General features: G+C 41.1%; 1 protein-coding gene across 1 annotated transcript in view; it reads left to right on the top strand.

Moving 5' to 3' along the window:
• The first annotated feature begins 1,153 nt into the window (after nucleotides 1-1,153).
• The window catches only part of peli1b (pellino E3 ubiquitin protein ligase 1b), a 37,870-nt gene continuing 24,237 nt past the window's right edge, over nucleotides 1,154-14,786 (top strand). The window contains exon 1 of the mRNA XM_034135950.1: nucleotides 1,154-1,452. The gene's annotated coding sequence lies outside the window, so the exon portion shown is untranslated. The remainder of the gene's footprint in view (nucleotides 1,453-14,786) is intronic.

Below are 14,786 nucleotides of genomic sequence, written 5' to 3' on the forward strand. Positions count from 1 at the left end.
TTTAAGACATAAATATACAGATAGAGGTGGCAGAAACACAAACTGTTCACCCTTGATTTTATGCCAGTGTGGTCCAGCCAGGCTGAAAATGTAAGCACTCATGGTATGTCAGATGTTTCGAATGAAAGTGAGCATGAAAGGGCACATGAAGGAGAGAGTCACGCTTGTCTGTGGAGTCTGAAATCTCTCAGATTCACATCAAAGTTCAACGTGGAGGCGATGAAGCAGACACGTTTTGTTGGTGTTCAAGGTGAGTTCACACGGCCGTCTGCTGGGTGTCACATCAAAACTCTGTGTAGTGGACAGATGTGATCATTGATTTCATACAGAGGTGCACTGCCAGAAAATCTTTACTCAAGTTCTGGGGCCTTGAGGTTTAACACCCACTTAACTTTGAGTAACATTTTATTTTATAATTCTGAATTTACTCAGTAATATTTTTACTCAGCTGACGATATTTCACTTTTTAGTCTATATCTATCTGACAGCTGCAGTGATAGTTACTTTGCACATTTTAAGATTAAACCATATCCAGAATGTAGAATGAGATGATTCATAAAGTACAAAGTTTATATTTATACTTTAATGCTAATCAGCTACTTCATTTTGTATTTGTAGATTTTAATTACATTAGGAAACTACCTTTGTGGCTTTACGTATGTTTTCTGTTTATGTGGTCTAACTTATATGTATTTTGCTTTTTTCATGGCCAAACAACTATAGTTTCCCCTCTGAGAATTAATTAAGCTATGTAATCTTATACAAGTAGACTTGAAACAGTTGACATTTAGCACATTTCAATTAATGTAGTTATTTGAATATACATTCTGATGGAAACATACAAAATTACAAACATTTCGGGGAATAAATAATACAACTTGAACAGTGTGAGGTGCAGACTTCATCTTAATACTTTAGTGCTTTTTTTTTTACTAAGCCCTTTAACTTTCCTCGTGTTGAAATGTGTTCTATAAATAAACTTGCATTGTCTGAATACCTGTTTACCTGTAATTGAGTCATGCGTCTGGTATCGAGTAAAACTACATGTCCCAGAATGCTTTGCGGTGACGCTGTCTCCACCTCCAGCGTACGCTCGGAGCCAGAGAGCTGCTCTGCTCGGTGTTTACGTTGAGATGCTCACAACAAAGGACAGCACACCGCGGAGAGCCTGTCATTTAAAATACAGCAGCGAGGATATTCTGTTTTAAGCCTCTACAACTCATAACTGCAGGGGAAGAGGACAACAAAAATAACACCTATTCTGCTTCCATTTTTACCGGGTTTTCTTTATTTATTTTTTTGAAAAGCCAGCGTAGAGCGGAGAATTTAAGACGAAATTTCTCTTTTTTTTAAGCCGGTGGAGCCTTAGCTAGATTGCTAACCTCAGCAAGTTGCAGCTGGAGAAGCTAGCAGCACTGAAGACAACAAAAGGATTTCATCATTTCTATCGCAGTGAGTACATGTTTACACCTGACTCCTTTAATTAATCACATCAACGGCTAAACACGACCGTTAGTGGGCTAATTCAGCCCGAGCAACCTTTTTAACGTTCCTTGTAATTAACCGTCACCTGCGTTGTCCTGCCAACGGCTGTAAGACCAGTAACTGACCGTTTATTAACGCTACTATACCTAATTTCATAATATGCAATGTACCCTAGTTACACTATCACATTGCTTGTACTGTAAGCGATGCAGCTGCATATCTCTGTCAGGTGTCCTACACATACTCATGCACAGTGGTGGAAAGTAACTAAGTACATGTACTCAAGTACTGTACCAGAGATGTTGTACTTCTTACCCACTACAATTCAAAGATAAATAGTGTACTTTAACTCCACTACATTTTTTAATATATTCAGTTACTTTGCAAATTTGGATTAATAATGTGAAATATAATCAACACTTAAATCAGACTTTCGTCACACCTGGAGTAACATTCACAAGCTACCCTGTAGTAAATAAAATAAATAAAACAAGCTGCAACTTTACCAGATAAATACATTAATACATCAATGATCAATGATTATAATGACAACATATAATGAGTGTACAATGGGCCAATCTGCATAATGAGTACTTTTACTTTTTGTACTTTTAGTGTATTTCGATGCTTATATATTTGTGTGTGTGTGTGTGTGTGTGTGTGTGTGTGTGTGTGTGTGTGTGTGTGTGTGTTTAAAGATGCAGGTTTTACTTTACATAACTTCCAGTCTGCATGCTGATCTGTCACAGGGAGAGGGGGGGGGGGGGGGGGGGTTGAGTGGAAAAGGCAACATTGCCTGATAAGGAATTAAGCAAATGCACAGACTCTTGCCATTACCAGGGCTTGATTGCCAGTTAATGACTTCCCTCCCCTCCCTTGTTTCTCCATCTCCCATCTCATTCTGCCTCTGTGTCTCTTACCCCCATCCTCCCCCTCTTTTTCTTTTCCTCTCCCACCTTCACCCTTTCTCTTTCTCTCTGTCTCGTTCACTCTCTACTGGTAAGCCATGATGTGATGTTACAGATAGGGATCTCTCTGACTTCCCTTCCCTGTGTTGGAAATGTCACAGTAAAGACAGACGTGCTTTAACTCCATCTGCCCCACCAGGCCCTGTTTCCATTGTCTGCTTGTCAATGTGATGATTAATCAGGACATTTGGTGCCAATGGCGTGGCTAGTACATTTCATTCTTTTAGTTTTAACCAACCCAACCAGACTGATTTGTAGTAGGACTTCCTAATGATAGAAGTTACTAGCAGTGTGTAGAAGAATGTAAATGCTTGCAGGATTGTATTACTGAAACTTTGATATAGACTGATATTCAGTCCTACAACTGCTCCATCAAAAAGATTCTGAGTGAGACAAATGGATATATGGATATTTTTGGATACTTTTAAAGCAAAGGTATTATGTCAATTATAATGACATCACAATATGTTAAACATAGAAGTGAGTTGCAGTTATGTATAGTTAAAAAAAGCACAAGGATTTAAAAAATATATATAAACAATTAAAGGAAACCAAGTAGAAAACAAACAAGTTACAATTACATCATTTAGATTTTTTGAATAATAACATTGCTGTAATAACAAACATATGTGAATGCAATAAACCATGAAAAGACCTTATCACATTCAGCACATAAGGAGTGTGTCAGTTCAACACATTTTAACCCCTTTTTTATTTGGTTGTAAAAGTCGAACAGGAGAAAGTTCCTCCAAATCATGGATTAAGGATCTTATTATTATTTGAAAATATTCTACATTTAGAACTTTTGACACATAGTACAGCAAACATACAGAAGCCACAACTAAGTTGCAACTTCACCAATCTTTGAGATACATCAACTTCCTGCACAACACAACTGGTGTATCAGGCTACACTAGGGTCTATATCAGATCTACAACAGTGAGTTCAGTCTGGTGTCCAGAGTTATGCCGGAGTCAAGTTGAAACACAGATACCTATAAAGAAGACTGAAGAATCTTTATTATATTTTTGTACGGACTATTTTAAGCCTGCATTCTCAAAGTCCTATAAATGGTGATAACTTTAGTGGGAAGTTCTTGGGACATATTGTTTGCCGTGTTGCAATGCACATACATGTTTGAGTCTGCACATTTGCATTTGGGTGTGTTGCCTGCAGGCCTGTGTGTGTGTGTGTGTGTGTGTGTGTGTGTGTGTGTGTGTGTGTGTGTGTGTGTGTGTGTGTGTGTGTGTGTGTGTGTGTGTGTGTGTGTGTGTGTGTGTGTGGTGTGTGTGTGTGTGTGTGTGTGTGTGTGTGTGTGTGTGTGTGTGTGTGTGTGTGTGTGTGTGTGTGTGTGTGTGTGTGTGTGTGTGTGAGAAATCGGAGCTGATGGTGTCAGACGGGAGCGCACAGAGAGCTCTGATGTCTTAATGGAGGCTCAGAGCTGCTCCCATCCTAAGTAACCCGGTCTGTGGGGACACTGAGGCCTCCAGTCTCTGCCGGGCCGGATGCTCTATCACAGATGTCCAGGAACCCCAAAACATATGTAGATGTATTTTAAATAAATTAAAAGCTTTCGGTATTCAGTGTTTCCCATACATTGATTTATTTGTGCCCGGCCGCCACAATTAAATATCGTCCGCCACAAATGGATCTCATACAAAAAATAAAAATAATAATATATATATATTTATTAAAAAAAAAAAATGTTGGTGGTCTAATGGATAGTGAGGTGGGCTGATGATCGTAAGGTTGCGAGTTCAAATCCCGCCTGGAACACCACCACTAGTGCGCCCTTGAGTAAGGCACTTAGCCCTCAGTTACTCCAGGGAGAATGTCCCTGTAATTGGTCATTGTAAGTCACTTTGGAATAAGGCATCTGCTAAATGCCTAAATTGTAAATTATATTTTTGGGAGAATAAACCCCACAGATCCTCAACTCCGGTGTGTCTCACTCATTGACAACGCAACACAGAGCAACAAGAACGTTGTCTACAGTAGCCATGAACTCGCATGTATTTTCTTATTTGAGGGGGGGGGGGGGGTGGATGCGTGGGCCACCCGAATAGGTTAAGGGGCCTTTGGCTTTTCTTGCCGGGGGGGGCAAATAGAATCAAATTCTGTGGGAAACACTGGTATTCTTGTACATGCTCAGCAAGCTTTGAGATCTAATATACCCTGAAACCCTGCAGATGATATATTGTTATATAACTAAAAAAGTACTTAAAAGTCTGATGAATGTGTCTTTTAATATTTACATTACAGAGTTTACTTTCAGTAGCATTATTATTTTATTTATCCATTTTCAGAATGGGAAAATCTGTCCTATGGGGCAATGGTTGCAAATTGAAATGTAGGATTTTGGTATTAATAGTGTTCATAACTCATCAACTCTTCATGACTTCCTTTGAAAGACACATAACTCCACAAGGCCACCTCAATCCACGATCAAATGCGCCTAATATACATATTGTGAATTAGCCTACACGTAATTTCTAGAGATATAAATGACAGGTATTTTTGAGACATTAATACTAATTAAAGAAAACATATACCTTTTATATTGTCCATGCTGTGCTGTGTAGCTAAGTGTGGAAACCTATGTCTATGGCATATTGATTCAATGGAAATAGATGAAAGCTGTCACGGCAGCAGTTGGTGGTTAACACCTTGCCGCTTAGTGAGTATGAGTAAGATTCAAACCAACAAATCAACGCCAAACAGCCGTGTGTTTGTTTTCACCCTTTAAAACCTAATGATGGGAACAGCAGTTCCTCACGAGGGGGGACTTTTGTTTTAAGTAATTGATAGCATTTATCGTTTTGCGTGCACGTGTGTGTGGTTTTAACAGGGAGGGTCTCGCAGCTCGGCGAGGGTCCGCGGGTGTAATCTTCGGCACAGCTGAGCGGCAGCTTTCCCCCCGCTGTGTGTGAAGAGCTTGACATTCTCCTCCCGCTCCAGCTTACTCTGCGCTAGGCTGGTAAACAGGCTGGAGTTTGAGGAGGGAGATTACGTCTGTCATGGAAAGTGGGTCAGACAGTGGGCACGTTTTTATGGCCTTGTTTCTGCAAGGTAGGGAAGGAAAGAAGAGGGGGGCATTAAACCACCAGCTTTTTTCCACAGCGTTAGAGGCAGCATGTGCTCGGTTCAATTATCTTATTCTCTCCTGTCAGAACCGTTATCAATCAGCTTCCCAAAGCTCGGCTAACAAGCCATGTGTAGTGCAAGTCATTTCCTCTCCGGTGTTCAGGAGGCGGGTTTATGTGTAGGTGTTTTCAGGCAGAGCATGTCTTCCTTTACCTGCGTTCATCTGACCCCAGGACTGTAATAATTCTCCCCCCAAACAGTACGCACTGTACAAATGTTAGCAGTGGCTTTCTAGCAAGGTACGCATTGGCTGTGCATGTGTGTGTTCAGTGGGCTTGTGTGCTCAGAATCTGATTATCACCATAAGCTCCAGTTCTTTCTGGTATCTTCCTATATGTTCATGAATTGGAAACTTAGAGCTCTGGCATTTTCAACTGACTCGCAGCTGACTTTAGTCTTTGTGTCCTCTTGCGTCTTTGTATTGACTTACATGCATTCTTGCCTTCTGAAATTCTCCTTGTGTTTTGTATCAACACGCCTTAATGCATTCTGATAAGAGTCAACATCATAACACGGGAGAAACATATATTCAAAACCTGGTCATCTGCATGAGGAGGAGAGGGCATCTTTCAGTAACATAGCCCTTTCATTGAGTCTTAGAAAATGGTGAAGAGAGAGAGATTCGATATTAGTTGAAGGAAAGTAACAAAAACTGCATCATTATTAAAAAAAATTGGACTGACACTGAATCAGGTTTTATGTTAGTGCTAACAGTGTAAAGGTACGTGCATTAAATCATCAGGTAGGTCACTACACGTCGACATTATCATATCAATTATGTAAACGCAGTTTGTAGAGGAAACTGTTTATTGTAAGCCATTTAAATTATTCAATTCTGATCTCCTCAGAGTAATAACATGTAATGTAAGGAATTCATAATGACGGGACTGTAGTCATGTACAGATATACGTGCACAGCATGCAGATTGTACAACGTAGTCCTTTCTCTTTCTTCCTTCTTGATCACACCATCTGTCTCTATCTTCTGAGGAGACTATTCATTATTTATTTAAGGAGCTACTTAAGTAGTATATGTATGCATAGGGGTGAGTATAGTAACCCATTTTGTTCCATACAAATGAAGAATGCATTTGTAATTCCTCTCGCTGCCTGTTTTATTTGTTCCCTTTCCCCCTTTGCACAGTTTATATTTGTCTCCTTCCTCCTTTATGCTCCTCAGTCTGTTAAAGTAACTCAAGTGCTGCCAATACCTGAGTCAGAAAAGTGAGCGAGGGGTGGAACTGAAACATAGTGGTGCCGTTCAGCACCTTTTAAAAACAAGCTGTTGGGGAGTTCACAGTTCTTATTTGGCTTTGACTTTATTACTGTAACGGTAAACCAGCTGCATTTATGAATAGAAACCTTATTTGTGAACGTTGGTGGAGTTCTGGGAAAAAACATGTCAGTTAATGTCAGGGATGTGCTGACACAAAAAGAGCTTTAACATGTTGGAGGAACTATATCAAGTGTCTATAGTTGTAGAGCTCCACTGGGTAAGACTTAAAGAAAGAGAAACCATACAAATACTTTCAAATATACTTCTTTCATTAATGATTTTGTACTTTTATAGTTTCAATGCCTCTGTGCAACTGCCAAGGCCACATTGTGTATTTGGGTTGTCAGTCCGGCCCTCCGTAACAAAAGGATAAATGAATTTGATTGAATTAGAATTTGATGGTCAAGGGCAGGCTTTTTATTCCTAATGCTTAGTGGCAGCACCTAGGCCCTTTGGCATAGAAAGCCCAATGAATGGAAAATGCTTTTTATAATAATGGTCCAAAATGATGTGAAATACAAGTTTTTGGTTAAAAAGACTTCCTTATTTTCACTGACATTTCATGATGGAATATAATAATTCAATCAGGCGAGACAAGTTTTCTTTTGATATAACGATATTTATGTATTGCCGGGAAAACACAGATGCATATAATGGTGTTTGGATTAGACCCCGTTGTGCGGGAGTATCATTCGGGAGGGGAAATCCGAACCGATGAATCCCCCCCTGGGGTCTAAACACTGGTGTCGGAGCATGAAGGGATTGATGGAGGTCGGTCTGAAGAGTAGTGGTTTAAGCTTGACCCTGAATTTGGAAGAAAGGAAGGTGGAAGGGGGAGGGCTGCGTTGAGTCACCTGAAATGACAACTGTGAGGAAGGGGAGAGAGCAGATTTAAAGGTTTAGCGACGCACTATGATAGGCTTGTGGGAATAGAGGCGAAGTGATAGGTTTAGCTGGGGAGTGACGCCCCCGATCACTGATTGAGAGGAGAGAGAGTAGTGGGAATATGTGAATGAATGAGTAAAGATGGTCTTCCTGGTTGAACTTGTGCTAAGCTCATTTTTTTATTGAAAAAAGTAATCCACCAATGATTAGAGTTGTCCGGATCCGATCACGTGATCGGGGATCGGAGCCGATCACGTGATTTTCAAAAGATCGGAATCGGGAGAAAAAAATCGGGAATCGGGAATTTTTTTTTAAATCTTTTTTTTTTTAATAATTTTTTTTTTTTTAATTTAATGTTACAAAACAAAAATGACCATGTTCACGTCTTAAAGTCATCCTGAGGCCTTCGTTTTGGTTTTAAAATTACACAACATCATGTATGTGTTGCTTCTTTTGGGCTTGTTTTCATAGATCTGGTTGCTTATTTCTCTCAAATCTGGCAACAGAGTGGGCGCAGTGTCTAATAGTAGCAGTAAGCTAACGAGAGGCTACGTTCAGCTGGTGCCTCGGGAGTCGGGACAGAGAAAATGTCAGGAGTTTGGAAGTATTATAAAATTGAAAGCGAAGGCAGTGTAACAGCCAGATGCAATGTTTGCAAGGCGGAGGTTCCGCGTGGTGGAAAGAACAGAGCTACGTTCAACACGACCAATCTAATATGCCACCTGAGAAACAAACACCAACAACAACACGACGAGTACACAGCGGCCACTCAGGTAACGGCACTGAAACAACCGACACTTTCAGAGACTTTTAAAAGGAAAGAGAAACTGCCCCAGAACAGTGAAAAGGCCAAAAGAATAACAGCCAAGATAGCTGAATTCATCGCGTTGGATGACCAGCCGTTATCTGTTACCTTTTTTTTCTCTTAATGCATTGCATAAAGATCGGATCGGGAAAAATCGGTATCGGCAGATTGTCAAAATCAAATGATCGGAATTGGATCGGGAGCAAAAAAAGGTGATCGGGACATCCCTACCGATGATTAGATAATAATAATTTTGGGCATTTGTTGTCATCTGTTTTTTTTTTTTTTTTTTTCAATGCATGCTAGATGAATCAGTCTGCCCTGAAAGCAGGTGTGATTGGGGATTTTTCCGAAACCAGACTACACGACAAAAATAACTTTGCCAGTTTAAATGTACTATGATGCTGTAAAATGACTTCAGTAGTGTAGCAGGGTGGGCCAACTGTGTCTTATATTTCATCTGTGACTAAAGCACATACTAACATTGTGATGATGATGCTGAAAGTACTTCCTGTTTTACAAGCCAACCAGATTAGGGGTGAAGCAGGGGGTGTTTCTCAGTGTCGAGGAGGCTTGCTTGGTAGCACATGTACCTCCGAGTGAGTTCCTTCAGAAGCAAGAATACCTCCTAGCCTCGGAAAACGAAGAATGGAACAGGCTAACAGGTGTGCGTCATATGAGAGGCCCCGCCTTACATTTTCCGCCAAAGATTTGGGAAATTGGTCCGTGCGCAAAGCATTGTGGGGATTTTAAAACCGCAGAGTCTACACATGTTCAGCCTCGAAATTTCGTACGATAAATAAAGTACGCCGGCCTCGGTAGAATTCCAAGTATGCTGGACATTGGAACAGTCCTTCGGCGGGACTCGATGACGTAGTATCCTTGAAATAGTGGCTCTGGAGCAGCTTTCCTCGACATTGAGAAACACCCATCGTTTCCTGACAAAAATGTGTTGAGAAGCAGAGTGGCAGGTGCAGAAACGTCCCAGACGTGGACAAAGGCCATCAAATGATTGATGTTGTTCCTTTATCACTTTGAACGTTTGGCACCTGAAACTGCTTAGTTAACTTTTTACCTTTCTGTTTCGGTGCCTCTCTGTACCTCTGCCAGGACTCAAACCACAGTCTGCTTCACTTTAATTTCCCTTTATATCAGCAGAATCCTCCACTTTTACAAGCAAGAACTGAAAGCCCTGTTGAGGTTATACATGTAATGTGAAAGTAAGAAAGTGTGTGTTTGTATGATTCTCAAGTTACCATCTATGGTTTCCTTTCTATGTAGACGACTGCACTCAAAACTACTCATATAGTTTGGCACCTTCTCCTTTCCACACACACACACACACACACACACACACGCACACGCACACGCACACACACACACACACACACACACACACACACACATTCATATGTCCATACAGACCTGTAATTATCAATTCCCCTCTGATCATGGATGATTGCCATTTCCTGCTTCACTTTCCATCCTCCCTGTCTCAACCCGAGCTTGTGTGTCCTTGCACACGAATGGAGTGTGTAACTTGTTGTGGCTTCCCCAGGGGGCTCTGCTGTTCCTGTGAATGTAGTAAAAGACTGAGCAGAAGTTGCTGAAAACCATTACATAATTAAAGTCTAAAGGTCATTGTGCTCAATACAGCAACAGCAGACAGTCGACTGGGATGTGAAACACAAGTAGAATTGGTCATTCTGAAATACATAATTGATTACATAACATGGGAAACTATTGTTTACACAGTCCCATGTATTCCCAGAAGTCTTTAGTCTGTTTTATTTTGTGCAGGAGAGTATGAGGTGGAAGCAAGCCAGAACCAAAGCTAACCCCTAACTGAAGCCTCAACGCTAGCAGCACTCTACACTAGCTTGTTTCATTCAGCTGTACAAGAGGCTAATGCTTACAAGCTATGACCAGGTGCAGCTCAATTAGACCTACAGAGACCGTTCCCTATTCAATCCCCAGAGGAATGCAACCTTCACAAACACAGCAAGGACCCAAGCAGGAACAAAAACATGTATCAGTCTCAAGAACTGTAGAAAACCTTCCCTCCTGATGTATTTGACTTCTGTAATACAGTTTATGTTATGTTGGATTGTAAAACGCGTCTGATACGCTTCTTGGCATTTCATACCTCTGTCCTGAAAACAGTTAGCTTCTATGTGAAATTTTGTAGCCGAAGTATTTCAGTCTTGGCAAATTCTACACATGATTAATTATGGAAACTAACATTTCATGCCATGTTTACAGTCACCCATGTTGCTGTGTGAACTAGATGACACTTTGTCCTTTAACAAAATGCATTAGCCAGAGTTGCTGCAGGTTACATCCGTCCTTGGCATTCCTTTCTCAGTGTTAAAAGCAATAAGCAAGCTCTTCAGTTAAACTCTCACATCACGATGAAAGCATTTTTCCCAATGTAAACACTGGCATAATAACCATAAAAGCAACTCTGTGATATCCAATGTTTTGCACACAAACTGTCTTTAAAACCTCACGATTACTGCAGAGCAAAACAGCCCCCTAAAAGGCAAAATCATTTATGAAAAAGCTTGAGTCACATGTTTATCAAGAGCTTTTATTTTGACATAGTTTCCCAGGCAATTTAGATCAAACTGTGTGTTTTTTTTCTAAAGCACAGTCACACACGTGCCATCATTCATTTGTCAAACAGACATAAACTTGTGACCGGTAACAGTGACAGAAAGCAGAGCAGAGAGAAAGAATCTGCTGTGAAGAAAGTGTGCAAACTCAATATTTGTATCCCATTCCTCCTGAGTAACGTATTGAACAGCCATGATGTGGCTATATTATTTGCCTTAATATTGACATATGTTGACCTTAATAACTCCTTGCAGCAATGAGGATTAATTGAGCACCGTATTTCTGTAATTTGAATTATACAGCGCTTCAAACTTGTTGGCACACTCCCTAAATATGTATTCAAGTGAATAACAGCAATTAAAATAGGGAGTGTTTCCTCCCTGCTGCACTGATTGCATATTATTCACTCTGAGCTCACACACACACACACACACACACACACACACACACACACACACACACACACACACACACACACACACACACACACACACACACACACACACACACTGATTCATACACCCTCGGTTCTGCTGTACCATGCTTCTAGGAAGGTCGCTTTTGTACACTCAGGAGATGGGGCTTGGCTGTAGAAGCACCAGGGTGTTTGTGTGTGTCCTCTTGTGTTTTGTGAGTGCAACACAGGCGTTCACATGTGTGTCTGCATCTGTATGGATTTTTGTGTGCAAAACACTGCATGCGTTTGTGTCTGGCTGCGTCGTCCACCAACGGGGCTGTTTGTTGTCTGTGCGCATACGGCAGTCTGTGTTTTTCCCACTGAATCATTGATGAGGCTGTAATCTGAACGCAGGCCCTCATATTTCTTCCCCTATACCTCCTGCCATCAGTTAGCCTCCTCCCAGCGCCGCTTACAGGAAAAAACCAGTACGCTGCTGCTCTGACAAAGCACAGACGGCAGACCTGCCCAGGAAACTGAAAAAAACAAAACAGTTTGAAATGAAAATAGCGCCACAGTTCAGCAAACATGAAGGATCAGACTGTCCAGAACGAAGCGGTTTCTGACCTTGTTGGGCAGTTCACCATTCCATGATGTATGCACACATTTACTTACTTCTTTTTGTGGCACAGTCTTTTTGAGATGTCCTGAATCCTGGATTCTTTGGAGATGCCAGTCTTGGAGACTCCCGAGCCACTGGTAGTTTGTTTTGATGAGTTCATTTAATTCTCACCAGGAAATTGGCGCCAAAGGGTCCGACTCCATTCTGCTTCTTTAAGTGGTAGATGGTTAGGGTGTGAATGGTGCTTTCATGTACCAAAAAGTTAAGTTTGAGATACGTAGATCGTCCTTTTTTGCTCTACAGCTGTTAGATCAAGTGGTGACAAGCTTGTTCCTACACATTTTGTCTTCCGATTGTTGTTCATGAGAAAAGACAATGTCAAACAAATATATAGTAGCCCAAATAGATAATAAAAGGTAACGGGAATTCTGTCTTTCAAAAGTGATACGTTGTCGATAAGTCGCCCCACCAGCGTATTTCTGCTAGAAAAAGGCTTGTAGTGAATTTTGTTGAATTTTTCTTTAGGTGGTCCGTGTGTTGACGTGTGAGGTTCACGGTTGAACTGGATCAGAGCGGTGTGATGTAGGCTTTTCAGCAGCCTGGAAAACATTTACAGGACATTTCAGCGTGTCCTCATGTGCTGGTTGTGTTACGTGTGAGGCCCGATGTCTTTTGAAGCCATCTTCACTATGTTCACATCTGCTTTCAACAACACAGCTCGGGTTTACATTCCTCACCTTGTTCCTAATGTTTGAGTCCTCTTCCTGACCTGCTGCACATATTTCATGCCCTGCTGTTTATAGCTGATGAGTGTGAGTATTGTTGTGGCAACGCTTCCTCAGGTCAAGTGTTTTGAGTCAGGCCCAAGTGGATTATTGTAATCTGCCTTGTTACCGACAACTGCTGTTTTCCGCCATAGTCCCAGCTATAGAGGATCCTTTTTAAAGTCGTTCATCATGGATACATATCTGCCATTTCAATGTGTGTGTGTGTGTAGACTCAGTGTGTTGGTAACAAGGGGAAGTGGTCTGCTTTCAGGTGTATACACTCTGTTATAGGATAATGGTTTCTCCAGAGGGCTTCAACACCACAGAGTCTGCATGTCTTGTAACACCTTTCTGTAAAAAGGGTGATAACAAAAATGACAGATGTGCTGAAGCTAATGATTTTTTTTATTTGCCATGTGTGCCCCATCCTGAGTGAGCAGGTTGTTTATCACACGGTTAGTCTACTTTTTATTTGGACGACTCTAATCCAGAGTGGATTACAGTTCTGATTGGTTCTCTTGGTTCAGTCGTTTTGTCTGCAAAATGTCTGAAGTGATTAATCAACTATCAAAAGAGTTGCAGGTTAATTTTCTGTCTGAGGAATACTATTTTGAATTGACTAAATGTTGCAGGTCTATTGTTAAGGCTTTAATTTAAGCAACATGGGCAACATTTCACTGTTGAGTTTGTTTAATTACTTTTTTGTTATGGAAAGTTAAATATATTCAGGGTTACAGGTCTTGATTGGGGTTCAAATGTATTGCTCCAGACATTCTAGACCAAAGGATTCATTAATTCATTGAGGATTTCCTAAATGATTAGGTTTGATTATACTGGTTCAGCAGCCTGTTATGTCGACCAGACCACAACTACTGCTCTGCCCTCCTCTCTCCAAAGTCTTCCTTGTGTCCAAACAAAGGAGTCACATTTTGCCTCCAGTGTTCTCCCACCTGGATGTCCATCTGTTGGTGTGTGTCCACCATTATTTCTTCCTTCCTCTCAAGTAATTTGTCATGGGGATGATGTGATATAGTATGTTTCCATCCATCTTGGTGTAAATATTGGACCACACACAGACACACACTGCAGAACACCTCAAGGGACCATTGAACATGAGAGTGTGCTGCCTGTGAGTGGGCAGGGAATTGGGACTCGGTGTGTGCATCGACACGCTGACTCTAAATCACTTTAGAGCAGACGGCTACAGGCTGCATGGCGATGGCTAGACGGAAGTGACCCTGCCACCCTTTCAATATCTCTTCAGCTTTAGAGTGATCAATAATATATCCAAACGAAAATATATGTAAAACCGTGCATACTCTCGTAAACACTCAATCATTTTAGTGCTCAGTAACTCAGGGGTTCACACTCTGGTTCGTATTGATAATGCAGTCTTATCTGTCTGTGTACACCCAGCTGAGCTTCAGGGGATGTCATTTTCGCTACATTAATTTTCTATAGCGTTGCATCAGCAGTGATTTTCCCTGTTGGTTTTATAGTTCCTCTAGATGGAATAGCCTTGTGTGTGCCAGGACACAGTCATTGTGGGCGCGTTCTGAGGCGGTGCATTGGAGTTTTTGTGCAGATGGAAATGAAAGTCTAAAGAAAATACTTGAACTGATGCAACTGTAACTGCTTGTTACAGTTGCATCGCAGTAAACATCCAATCAGACACATACACCATTTACATTCAGTAAAAAGCATTTTGTCTGAAATCTAATTCACACCACTGAAAAAAAGTGTGTGAACAGGATGGAAAATGAACACTATTTTACATTTGGCTCAAAGAGTGTGGCCATTTAGTTTGGCAGTTAACCAACGC

This window comes from Trematomus bernacchii, unplaced genomic scaffold (genome assembly GCF_902827165.1).
Source record: "Trematomus bernacchii unplaced genomic scaffold, fTreBer1.1, whole genome shotgun sequence".
NCBI classification, from domain to species: Eukaryota; Metazoa; Chordata; class Actinopteri; order Perciformes; family Nototheniidae; genus Trematomus; species Trematomus bernacchii.